The sequence below is a fragment of the Leuresthes tenuis genome, unplaced genomic scaffold (assembly GCF_036924035.1).
Source record: "Leuresthes tenuis unplaced genomic scaffold, fLeuTen1.0.hap1 SCAF_18, whole genome shotgun sequence".
NCBI classification, from domain to species: Eukaryota; Metazoa; Chordata; class Actinopteri; order Atheriniformes; family Atherinopsidae; genus Leuresthes; species Leuresthes tenuis.
In genome coordinates this window covers 13,687,860-13,700,721 of record NW_027325372.1, presented here as the reverse complement: position 1 = coordinate 13,700,721, position 12,862 = coordinate 13,687,860, and positions in this window count along the sequence as shown.

Here is a 12,862-nt window from a genome sequence, read left to right as displayed (position 1 = left end):
AGAAAAACTGTCCTGGAAACAAGAAACTTCAAAGGACATTCGCCTAAAATGCCCTTTTAAGTGTGACATTGAACTTACATGAAAATCTGAAGGCCTTTTTGACTTTTACTGTTCACAGCGAGCTTTATGTTCACTTTAACTGTTCGTAATTTCCCTACCCAAACTGTAAATGTAGACAGGCATACATACAAACAATACATAAAAATGTGCCAGGTCAAAGGCTGCTCTAATAGTTAAGTTAGAGCTTTTAATAAAACGCTTCAGTATGAAGCCTTAAACTATTGTCTTAATATGGCCATCAAAACCAGCATGATCGCAGTTAATGCAGAGCTCAAATGTTCTCTTGTTGTACTAAATGTGTCTGATTAATTTCTCCCGTTGAGTGAAACAAACCAACGTGCTGTGCCTGTCACTCTGATAGATATGGAAAGCATTAGCATCAACTGCAACTGTGAGCGAAAACTAGGCAGGATGGATTTGCCTGATGAACAGCTCTTGTGTATGCTTGTGCACATTACTGAGATGTAGAGATAACATTGTAAGGGAGGTGAATTGATGCCCCAGATGATCCTTTAATATGAGGCGAAAGGTTTTGCCAATGACTGAGTGTCTCTTGTTGATTTCAGTGGGTTTTTAGCTGTGCAAATGGCTGCTGTGTTGAGTGACTGCGCCACAGAGACAGAATAGACCAGCGTTAAGTCTTGGCACCTCCTAGAATTATCATCTAGTTTGCAGTTTGTTTAAAGTTAAATCTATTTGTGTGTCTGTCTATTCGTGCTTTTCACGGTCTATTCCTCTGTCTCCCCAGCTCTCCTCTTCAGCAGTTCGACGGCCTTTTTAATTGCAAGACATTAAAAAGAATGTTGGAGAAGAACAATCCCCCGGGGCTACTGGTGGGCTAAATGGCAGCACTGCTGCTGTCACCTCCTCCTACATGCAGCAATGAAGATGTGTCAACATAATCTTGGGCAATTTGCACTCATCATCAAGAGGACTGATTAATTATCTAACTGTCAGTTGTAAACAACATAACGGTCTTCTGCATTTTTTATGTTTCAGAAGCAAGTTCGTGTTTAACAATCAACCAAATGCATTCATGTAGACCTAAAAAATAAGTCCTAATAGATCAAACTTATTTACTAACAGTAGCAGTTCTGAGGCACGTAAGAGTTTAATCCTCGTGAATTTTCATCCACATTAACGTTCCTTTCCTTCAGCTGCTTTGCTCTGATGTTTTAAAAAAGTCGATATAGTTTATTGAACTACATTTCATGCTGTATTGAGCTTGACTACATTGGTGGTTTGTGGCAGCAGTCAAAATGTGAGATAGTAACAAATTGTGACACACAAATTGTTTTTGCTTGGAACGTGTTGCTATACTGATGTCCATGTATAGTTTATTTAGATTACCAGTGCTAACAATAGAGGTTTTGAAACAGCATTCCACAAAACCATGTTTTACAACTCAATTTAGAAATAAACACACTGTGCCCACACTGTGCCCTCTAAATTTCCCATAAACATCTAATTTTTCATAAGAATTCTTGGAGTTTAGTGTTCCCACTTCATTTCATCCTCTGTCATGTTATTGGTTCAGAGGAGAAGACACAATTCTTTCTCCTGTTTAATATTCTTATCTCAGCTTTCCCGCTATGTCTGCAGTGTGCGGTGAATTCTCTCCCCTCTCTATCTCCAAGCCACAGAATTCTCTCTCATTTGATGGAGAAACTGTATCAGCACAGATACAGAGTGAAATGAATTTGGGGTTCATGAAACGCAAACCCTCATATAAGAAAAAAAAAAAAGTCCAGCAGACCTAGAGAGATAAGTTATCGCACAATGGATTCGCTCCAGTCATTATCCTGTATCGGAGCTGAACGTCTCTGATGGCTGGGAGTTATCCTCTAGTGTGTGGAGGGGGCGTGTTGGATGATATCACAGCAGTCATGCCATTGTGATTTGCTGCACTTTGCAAAGACTTGAGAAGAATGGTACAGTAAAGTTCCAGTTAGGACATTGTTTTGACCATAAATCAGTAAAATAAAAGGTAATGATACCTCATCCAGCTTGTATATATGTGTTTTACCAAATATCTTCTTGAAGAATTGTTTCATACTCGCATGAAATCCACAACTAGAAACATTCTAATGTTGTCTATACGCTTGATTGATGCCTAAGTTACTTATCAAAGTTTTCAAATATTTCACTGTTTGCGCATCAAAGTTTTTTTTATAGCTCTGCTTACATAAGCAGTTGTTTAGAAAATCACACATCCAGTCATCCATCCATCCATCCCGTTTAATTAAACTCAGGGTCGCGGGGGACTGGAGCATATTTTAGATGCCATTAGGTAAGAGGCAGGGTAAACCCTGGATGGGTCGCCAGTCCATCACAGGGTCACACAGAGATAAATTAGATAAATAACCATGCAAACTCACACCTAGGCTCAAATTGAAATCACCAATTAACCAAACATGTTTGTTTTTAGACAGTGGGATCCCCATGTGGTACGCTCCCATCACAGTCTTTATAGATCTGGACCACGATCATCAAATTCCTGTTTCAGTTATTCCTATTTATTCAAGCCCCTTTGGTCAAAAGCAAACATAAAACTGGAAAAAAAATGTTCAAATCATAGTCTGCTTTTTACAAAATTGGTAAATATTTTTATTTATCTTCTTGATGAAAGATGACTAGATTGTGTGCTGAAACAATGTAATTTCTGAATTATTTCTCACAAAATTTCTCTCTGTAGAGTCCTGGATGGAAAAAAAACGTTTAAAAACATCAGTGTTTTTACAGAAAGAAAAGAAATTCAAGAAGACATTCCATAAATTCTCTCTTCTTTTTGCAACTAAGCTAATTTCCCTCTGCTCGATATTAGATGAATAAAGGTTTAAAGAACGTCTGGGTCATAGTCTCACATGCTATGTCCAATGCAGTCTGTAGTCAAGGGAACTATTATAAACTACTGAGTGTCTATCATAAATTTTTTAAAAAGTGACCTTGAATATCTACATCAAAAAGGAGAGTTTGCTCTTTTTGAGCTATAGGATCCACTAAATAATTACATTTTGAGTCACTTAAGCATTTAACATTCAGTTGTATTCTTTCATTCTTTATTCTGATCCCCACTGGATTTTAAAAAATGGTCCTTTTGCCAAGTGTGCTGTGATGAATGCTACCACCACCAGGGATGCAACTCACTTGCTATTATGTCTCCCTCAACCACATAGTTAAATGATAATGCCTGCCCTTTTGATAATGCATCAGTTTTTCACAATAGACACAACAGTAAAAACTTAATTCTCTCCCACACAGTGATTGCCTACATCCCCAGCGGTGTATGGTAAATGCCCACATTGAGTATTAGTCAGAGTATTTGTACAGGTGCTGCAGCTTGATAGGTCCCTCAATAGGCATCCAGCAGACTGGCTGGCTGACCAGGCCAGAGTATTCCGTTTACTTTGGCAAATCAAGTCTAGGACCTGGTGACAACTATTCTTGAGGTGCTTAATATTTGTCACTTGACTCTACAGTGATCTACACCAGCGCAGACAAATAAATCCACATTTCTCTCTATTTCTCTACACTGAAACACAAATACACACTAACTTATTCCCATAGTTGTGAAAATACTCGGACTGATCCACATTCTACCTAGCCTAGTTGTCACAAGACAGCTGCAGAGTTCTGACATGTTAATTTCAGCTTTGAGCTGACCTCCGGCTAATTATTCCTCAACTCTGTAAACACTAGTAGCACCAGTTAACACCAATTAATGGCCACAAATCATTGCCAGATGCTGCTCCTTAAGTAATTTTCCTACTCTTGCACGAACAGTTTCACACGTTCCTGTGATTTAGGATTTCTTTGGTTTGTTGAACCTTCGCACTGACAATTAACAAAGAAAGGTAGGTGCACCACTTGTTTCCTACGCACACACTATTTTCTATAATATACTGTTTTTTCAGGCGCTTGATAGTCATGATTTTGTTTTGACTGCTTATCTTTCAGGTGACAATGAAGCTTGATGGACATCTGCAACCAAACAGTTGTCTAAATGGACTGGATAGTGTAGTGGTATGATTGCCACCTTCCATGTGGGAGACCTGAGTTAAAATCCCCTGCATGAAAGGTACTACCTCCAGTAGGGGTCCTTAGGCAAGACCCCTTACCTGTGAGTCGCTTTGGATAAAAGCTTCTGCTAAATGCATAAACATAAATTAGAAAACGATGTCTTTATTGTCGATGCATTACTGCCAAACACGAGAATCCAATTTGCATTGTGGAGATGAGAAACTTTGATAAAATGACGTCAGTATTACACTGCGTGCACTGTTCAAATCAGCTTAACTGTCCAAACTGTCCACCATCATGAACAACCCCTCCCACCCTCTGCATCAGACTGTGAGTGCCTTAAACAGTGCCTTCAGTGACAGACTTCTACACCCCAAGTGTAAGAAGGAGCATTTCTGCAGCTCCTTCATTCCATCGTCAATCAGACTGTATAATGCTGCACTGTAATCATACATGGCCACCCGCTGCTGACCCTGCTATTGTAACTTGTGCAATAATCTGTTAAAATGTTCATGTTGAAATGTCATCTGTTGTATGTAATTGTATACATAATTTTAAATCTACAGTCTTTTTTGAGGTGCTGTAAAGTTGAACTTTCCACACTGTGAGTTCAATAAAGTTTTATCTTATCTTAAACACGTGAAGTAAGGTGAAGTATGAGAAAGTCATAGAAAATAGCTCAGCATATTGATGTCAGGTTTTACCAGATCCCAACACACTTTAATCTCTCTCTGTCATTTCTTTCTGCTCTAGCATTGCTATTTGCTGCTTAATTGTTTGTATTGATTAGTCAAGTGTGCACTGTTTACCGTCTTGCCTGCCAACTGTACTGTTGCCAGGGGAAAGTGTGCACAAACCTCTGCCAGCATCAGCCTCCTCCAGCAACAGCTGTGCCACATATGCTGCTGATCAATATAAACAAACATGGCCTCCCTGCACCAGGGATAAGGATTGACAGGTATGATTAATCTTTTGTGCCGTTGGTGGGAGGTGCAAGTAATAATAAGCAGAGATAGATCTTTTCCCATTGCGGTACGACCACTGGGGTTAGTAGGGGTAGGTCGGAGAGATCATTCGCCCCCCCAAGGTAACTGGCAGGGTTCCTCACATAACCCCTCATGGTTTTGCTGAGGATTAAATCAGCGTGAATCCACCAGGACTGCAATTTGTGGCACTCTGTACACAGAGTGAGCAGTAAAGATGAATGGGGAACGGTGCACGGATCATTGGTGCTGTGCCAGCCGCACTGCAACTGAACATATTCAACACAGACAGTGGGGAAGATCACAGCATCCAAGTGATTCATGACACTCTGTATTTTAATTGAGACTCTGCAAAGTACACCATTTTAGCTTATGATCATCTCATCAAGAGGATTGTGTTTGATACGTCTCGCTTGCAAAATAATGATGAAACTTCTCTGCAAGCGCTGTTAAAGGATTTTGATCATTGCAGTGTGGTTCTTTGTTGAAGTATGACAAGAGTTCAACAGCTTGTGCATCACATATACCATTGTCCCAGGGGCACAGCTGAAAACATGGGCGATGGAGGACAATAGCTCCATAGAGTGTGTATGACATCCTCTTGATGAAGAGTAATGGCTTGAAACAATATTTCCCCATAGAGCAGAATTTAAATCTGATATGGTTTCATTGCTACGCAATTTAGAGATGTCAGATTAGTTTTACCCATGCCGGCGTTGTATGAAGGAGCAAAGCACAACCACGGGAGGAATAAGTAAAACTGGCTGGTGATGGTGGTTTCTGAGAGAAATATGAAATGATAGTCATAGTAATATAGATTTTCTTCATGTTCAGTGGAAATGACTCATAATATGATCATTGTTTGGCCAGCATAACAACAGGTTCCTGAGATTCATGGCATTCCTTTTACATCTGAAATAGGCCATGATACATTGAAATTTTATTTCAATATGTTTCAGAGCAGACTTGTCTCGTCTTTGTTAAAATCTTGTTATTTTTCCAGTCGACTCATTGTGTTTTCACATGTCATAATTCAACTGCAACAGCAGAATCAACACGTTTAAATAAGACTAAATATAATGCTAGTAAAACAAGTAAATAACACAAAAAATAGCTGGAGGAAATTCTTGTTGAATGATTAAACGTAAAGCATCTTTGGTGATGCCGACTTGGAGCTATTTAATAATCAGGCTGGAAATTTCAACAAGGATGAACTGATGCATTTAAATCAGACTCATTGTGTTGCAGAGTCATTAACAAGACCATGACTGTTGGAAGCCTCCATCACGCAGGCTGTCAAAAGTCACTTTTGACAGTTTCCTCTGATAACCTTTTTACTTGACATGCTGACGTCATCGCAACAGCTGCAGGGGATGAAGAAAGAGTCCACGCACATGCTGTTATTAACTGATGCTTTCAAGCACCCATCTTACTGGAGGAAAAAGGGTCTGGAAAGGTAGCATATTAAGAAGTTACAAAAACCTCACTGGAAATCTCCTATGAACGTACATTCCTACTTCCTCAAACATAAAACCCAAAATTACTGTGTCTGCAGTCAAGGCAATTCTTTTTTTTCTTGTCTTGCTTATTCTGTGACTACAGCTGCACAGCTTGTGGAGATAATTTATTTGTTTACAATATTTACCAGTCAATTACATTTTAATGTGGCTTGCCTAGCGTCCAGATTCTGTCTTCAGATGTGGTCTATGTAATGACTGTGATTGTAAAAGACTGTTTAATTATACTAGACCCTAATTGTGACTATGCAAAGCCTCTATTGCAGCAGCCTTGAATGCATACCATCATCGAGATGGAGTGAGTACCATTTCAAGAGTTTGTCTGATTATAGATATTACAGCTTCCTAAAACACAGAGGATTTGTCGGTAGAAAATTTAAGATAGCAGACATGCCAATGCTGACAACGAGAAAAACAGAAGGATACGTTTCAGTCAGCCTCAAAACAAAGAGAAAAAATTATTAAGATACAATGTACTTCTAACAGCAACTACGGCTGCTCCCCTTTGTGTTTCCTAGTGAAACAGACAGAGCAGCTGCCCACAGTTAGTCATTCTGTCCTGCACACAATAATTCTGGTAAGAAGTTGTTAAGGGGAAATAAAATATTCCAGTCATTTCTCACAGTTGCTGTGGTGTCTTCTAGTCCCACTGTGATTCCATTCATTATTGCCCTGTCAGAGCTCTCACGACTCGAGATTCTACAACTAATTGAGGTGACATTTTCAAACACACACTGCTATGAGCCGCGAGCAGTAACAGCCACACACACAAATCCACAGAGCCCCACATAGTCAAAGAGTGATATAAAACTTTTATTAGAAGTTACGTCAACAAAGTTGACTCCTGGTGCAGTCGCGCTAACATTAACCATTGTTTTCCTGTCCTTATCTTTGGAACTTTTGGGACTCCTTCAGATTATTTGCACTGTTGATTCTTTAAGGAGAGATGCAAATTGATGGAAAATGTAACGGTGGCACATCATACACATATCTGTCATATCATATATGTTCACTGGATAAAACATTATTTAGAAAATCACATTTTTTAATTGACTGCTGGTCCATCAGCAACATACTGCCTGGCGTAACGTTGTTACAAAAAACTTCTAACTTGTTTCATTAAACCTATTTTGATATTCACCTAAACACCCAGATGATGCTTTCCAATTAGTTTACTGTGTAATCTTCTTATGGACAGCAATTCAGCTGAAATATGTTCAAGTCACTTCAACTAAGTCACACAGTTGAATGTGTACGAAGAATAAAGATTACAATATCAAATGAAAAATAAAACTATCATACAAAGATTGCAGCTATTATTTGTCTTATCTATTTTGTGTTATATTCAACCCTTTAGTTTTTGGGTTTTTCTGTTTTTCTTCAACGAGTCCTCCAACTTCAAAAGTCCCATAAGCTATTTGCTCATATCCTGTGGCTCATAATGGCGTTCTGTAAAGCCCTTTTCCTGTGAAGACAGAAGGGAAACATGACTCATATCTCAAGTCTTTCGTTTAAGAAGCTACCAGGCCCTCAGCCGTGGGCTGTTGTGTGACGTGAAATCGAGACCAATAAGCATTCCATCAGCCACAAAACACATTACGTAAATACGTTTTTCACTTCATGGCAGGGTTTAGGCAGTAATAGCACCTGGCTAGTGATAGAAGAAATCATGATTAGATGTAAAATACATTATATTTCAGCATGACGTCAAGCTAACGGGTGCCATTTTGTTGTTTGCTGTGGTTACACATAAACAAACATGGTTGACTTTAAAAAAAATATTGCTTAGGGTTAAAAAATATGAATAGAAAACAATTATAGTTAGGCCTAAAAAACTGTTTTACAATGATGCTGTTCTGTCAAGGATGCCATTTTACCCTTCACAAGCAAATGCTCTCATGACCACTGGAGGCAGCATATTGGATGTTTTCCTGTTCCCATTTATTGAGATAGACCAACACAGAGTATATATAAACTGCCATTTCAATTATAACATCCCGGTCCAGTATTTTGTGGTAGCGTTCAGCAAGAAGCACGATTGCGCACACACACATGGGCGTGCAAACATACAGACGAACATACGGTTTGAAAATTCAAATCTAGAATTTTGAATTTTATGCTAGTCTCACACAAAAAGCAACAGATTAATTTGTGAAAGATGACCAACCACTTTCATGCAGTCTTCCATCAGTTCATCAAAGATGATAAAGACCATCCAGGCAGTTATCAGTGTCTCTTGAATTTGTGTGAAGTAATCATTGATACAGAAGTATACATTGTGGTTTTCAAGAGATATATACCACCATCTTAAACAGCATGGTTTCATTGCCAGAATTGCCAGTGTGTGTGTGTGTGTGTGTGTGTGTGTGTGTGTGTGTGTGCTCGACAGGCCTGCCTGCAGTCCAGAGCTGTCTCCAACAGAAAATATATACTACATCATGACGAGGAGCGTCAGACAACAACCACCGGAGCAGCTGAAATCTTGTTCTGGACCATGGACATTGGAGAATGGACACAGATTGCTCTGACAGTTAGTTTCGTCATATCCCAAACTTTTAAAGAATTTAATAAAAAGGAGGAATGATGAAACACAGCAGAAGACATGCATCTCTCCCAGCACTGTAAGTTCCTGGCATCGGATTTATTTATATTATCTTTATGTGAAGTGAAGTTGGTGAATCATTTTCCTTTGTGCTTGTGTTAGTTTTGTATGGTATTAGCACATTATATCAACCTAACAACAGATTGTAACATCTTTTAAAGGCCAACGTTTTTGGTTTACTTGTACTTTTTTCTTACTTGGAGTGTGTTTTCATTGCTAACACAAACCCGACTTGACAAACTGGAAAAAGATGAACATATAACTCCAAAAGCAATGACCTCATCATCTTGAATGACTATCAAAATTACAAGAAATCAACATTTAATAATTTGCACAATGTCAGTTTTGATAATTTCTCAGTCAAAAGAATTTCAAACCAGAACAAACCATTTCTCTGCTCATTCTTATAGAAGCATCCCGGTGTCAGTCTGTTAGTTTGTTTCAGTTTCTTACTCATCTGCAGAGCAGTTGGAAAACATTTTTATTGACTGAGGGGTTGCTGAATAATGATTTGATTCAGACATAGACATGTATGCACACATTCATGCACACACAAAAATTCTCAGACGCACACACACTATGTCCTCAGAACCAGAAGACGTCTCACATGAAAGGTGCTCGACATCAGAGGAAGTCAAATTGGCCTTGGCTGGGAGGATTGGTCCAATCAACCTCCAACCGTATAATTAGTAATTAGATTGGGATTAGAGTCAACTCTGAGTGGTGGAGCGTGGCCAATTCAAATCAGCATATGAAATGTGATTAAATTAATAAGAGAAAAATTGAAATATTAATGTCCTTTTTTTTTCCACTGGGTCTCTGTTTGATTGGTTTGAACTTTGGTTAATTATGGACTTGCATAGACTGTTGACTATTTTTCATTTAGTGGCTTATTCTGTAGGCTTTGTCCAAAATGACATCCCTCCTGAATTCAACATTAAACTAGATTAATTAGATAAACATATTCTGAATAAAACACGAAAACAGATCATGACAATGTACACTTTTCTGTTATTTTCTTTTTCTTTTTTGCCTGATGTTGAGAAGCCATTTGAAATGATCATGTAGTCACTTCCACCAACTTCTCAGTAACTTCAAAACCGCTCGCAGCATCTGCTTTTTTTCTTTAATTTTCTTTAAATAAATGACATTCATTTAATTTACACACAGACTCAAGTCAATTTCCATGACTTAACTAATTTGATTGAGCAGTGCAACTATCATTTAATAAAGCAATATGTCTTCAAATGAGTTAATATTGGATTTTCCTTTTGTTGAATTTGTTCCTGTCATCTCTGACCCTGCTTACATGCAGATTTATTTCATTTAGTCAACACACACACACACATACACAAAACCTCCAAAACCTATACATCTTTATGTTGATATATTCTTTTGATCGCTATCACATGTAAAAAGAATGGCTCAATTTGAACGAAGTTTAAAATAAACAAACAAATCCTTCGTACATTCATCTGTAAAGTGAATATACTTGACTGAACTGTTCAACAGTCCATGCTGCATACAAAATAATTCCTCTCCTGCCCATTATAAGCAGGAAACAGCAGTGTAACGCTGCTGCCTGCAGCCCCCGAGGGTCTGTCCATCCCTGAGACTGTCTAACTGGTGTCCTGCAGCTTGTATGTTCACACTTCAGTTTCCTGAAGTTTTCACAAAGTGAAGGAGGTCATTTTTTTTGGACTAATGGCCATAGAAATAGAAGCAGTGGCATGCTGTAAAAATAGGCAGGTTGACTGTGCTCCATTTTATTTAAACTATACTAGTCTTAGATAATTTACAATCAGCTTCCTTTCAGGTCTCCAGTAACCATTGTGTCAAGAGAATGACCATTTGTGTCAAAAGTTGGCTGCATGATTAGTGCTTAGACATTAAAAGGATTAATTCTTAACAATAAGCCTGTCATCACGATCTTGATTTTTTAAAAAGATTTAATAAGCGTGGTGATCAAAAGGTTTCTTGGGTGAACTTGACAACCATTCATTTAAAAGAGATGGTAATTCTCCTTACCTATTAAGACCTAATTTAAAATTTGTCCAATTTTCATTATTTAAACTTCACTGTTCAATTTAGTCTGACAGAGAATAATGTATTTGAGCCAGTTCCTTTTGAGAACCTGTACAGTAGATTCGTCTTCACGTTTTTGGCATAAAATGGTTTAATTATTTATCACATGACTTGCTGTGTTTGGATGTAAACCTGCATGAGACATAGAGTTGTAAGCTTTTGAACATGTATGAAAGATTTAGCCCCAGCAAGCCACGTTTGAAGACAATAAGTTAAATATTGAAGAGATGGCAAAGCTCTATTGTAACACGTGCTGCTCGAGTGTTGGGTTTTGTTTGACTTCAACAACCAGCAGTCAGGTGTGTTTAACAGAAAACAACAACCAGGAGTGATTCCTCTGATGGTGAGACAGGCATACAGGCACAGAGCAGGAGAGTGAAAAGAAATGGTAAAAAAGAAAACAGCACTCTGCGACTGTGCAAATATATGTTGGCCCTGTCTAAGTCACCCTGCTTCTGTATGATCGAGCCACGTATTTGATCCTATCTTTGCAGAAACACATTTAGGCAGGACTGAAATGCGAAAATGTTCACGTGTCCGGGCTTGCCTGTTGAAACTATAGTGACAAACGCCCAAAGCTTAAAAAATTAAATTATTCTGACCTCTTTACTCTAAGCTACACAAGCAAAGTGAAGCCACATACCAAGAATTAAATTCGGCAGCATGAGATGTCACCACATTCAAAGGGTTAGCAGCTATGTGCTGCGCCCTCAGCCATATTCCATGTGATGCGAGACTGAGAGTAACACTTTACTAAAACAATTTTGTGTTTTAGTAAAGTCCCTGATTATGTTTAGACAATGTTACTTGGATAGGGTTAAAAAAAAAAACATGGTTAGGGCATAAAATACATTCTTTTTTACAATGCAGCCATCAACATCATGGAAACCATTTTGCAGGTTGTCTTGGTTCATTTAAACACAACATGCTATGATGAAACTTCCTAGTTGGATTTAGTAAACAACTTCCCTTGGTTAGAATTACAAATCAGAACTTTATGGTTAGAGTGGACATGATCATGCTTAGGACTGAAATACATTCTTTTTACAACACCACAGTCACTTTCATGGACGACTTATTTACATTTAACATACAGATGTTCTCAGGACCACCAGAGGTCACACATTCTTCTGACATCATTATAGCTCGCATCTGCATGTGTGAGCATATACCCCTCCCTTACTTCTTTCAGTCATGTTGAATTAAAAACTGAGTGAAACGAGACCGATATGAGTAAACCCAAAAAAAGCTATACCAGGTCATTCAGCAACTAATATAAAATTGGTTCAACACACCAGTTAATTTGAGACCCAGACCTAGTAAACTTATTCAATCAACTCATGTAGATTATGTTGACCCAACCCAAACATATTATTTGATCAGACAGAATTGCTTCATTTTGAAATATATATGATCATATATAGCAATGTAATTGCATGGAAATGTCCTTCATGTTTTCATTATGTTCATTCAAGAAGTTATTATTTGAAGGGCTTGATTTTGTGCACAGCGAAAAAGAATTAATTATCTCATAAACCCGCGCTCAACGCATTTATGTTCTGCAAGCATATTTCAATGTAGTCAATAAAACATGA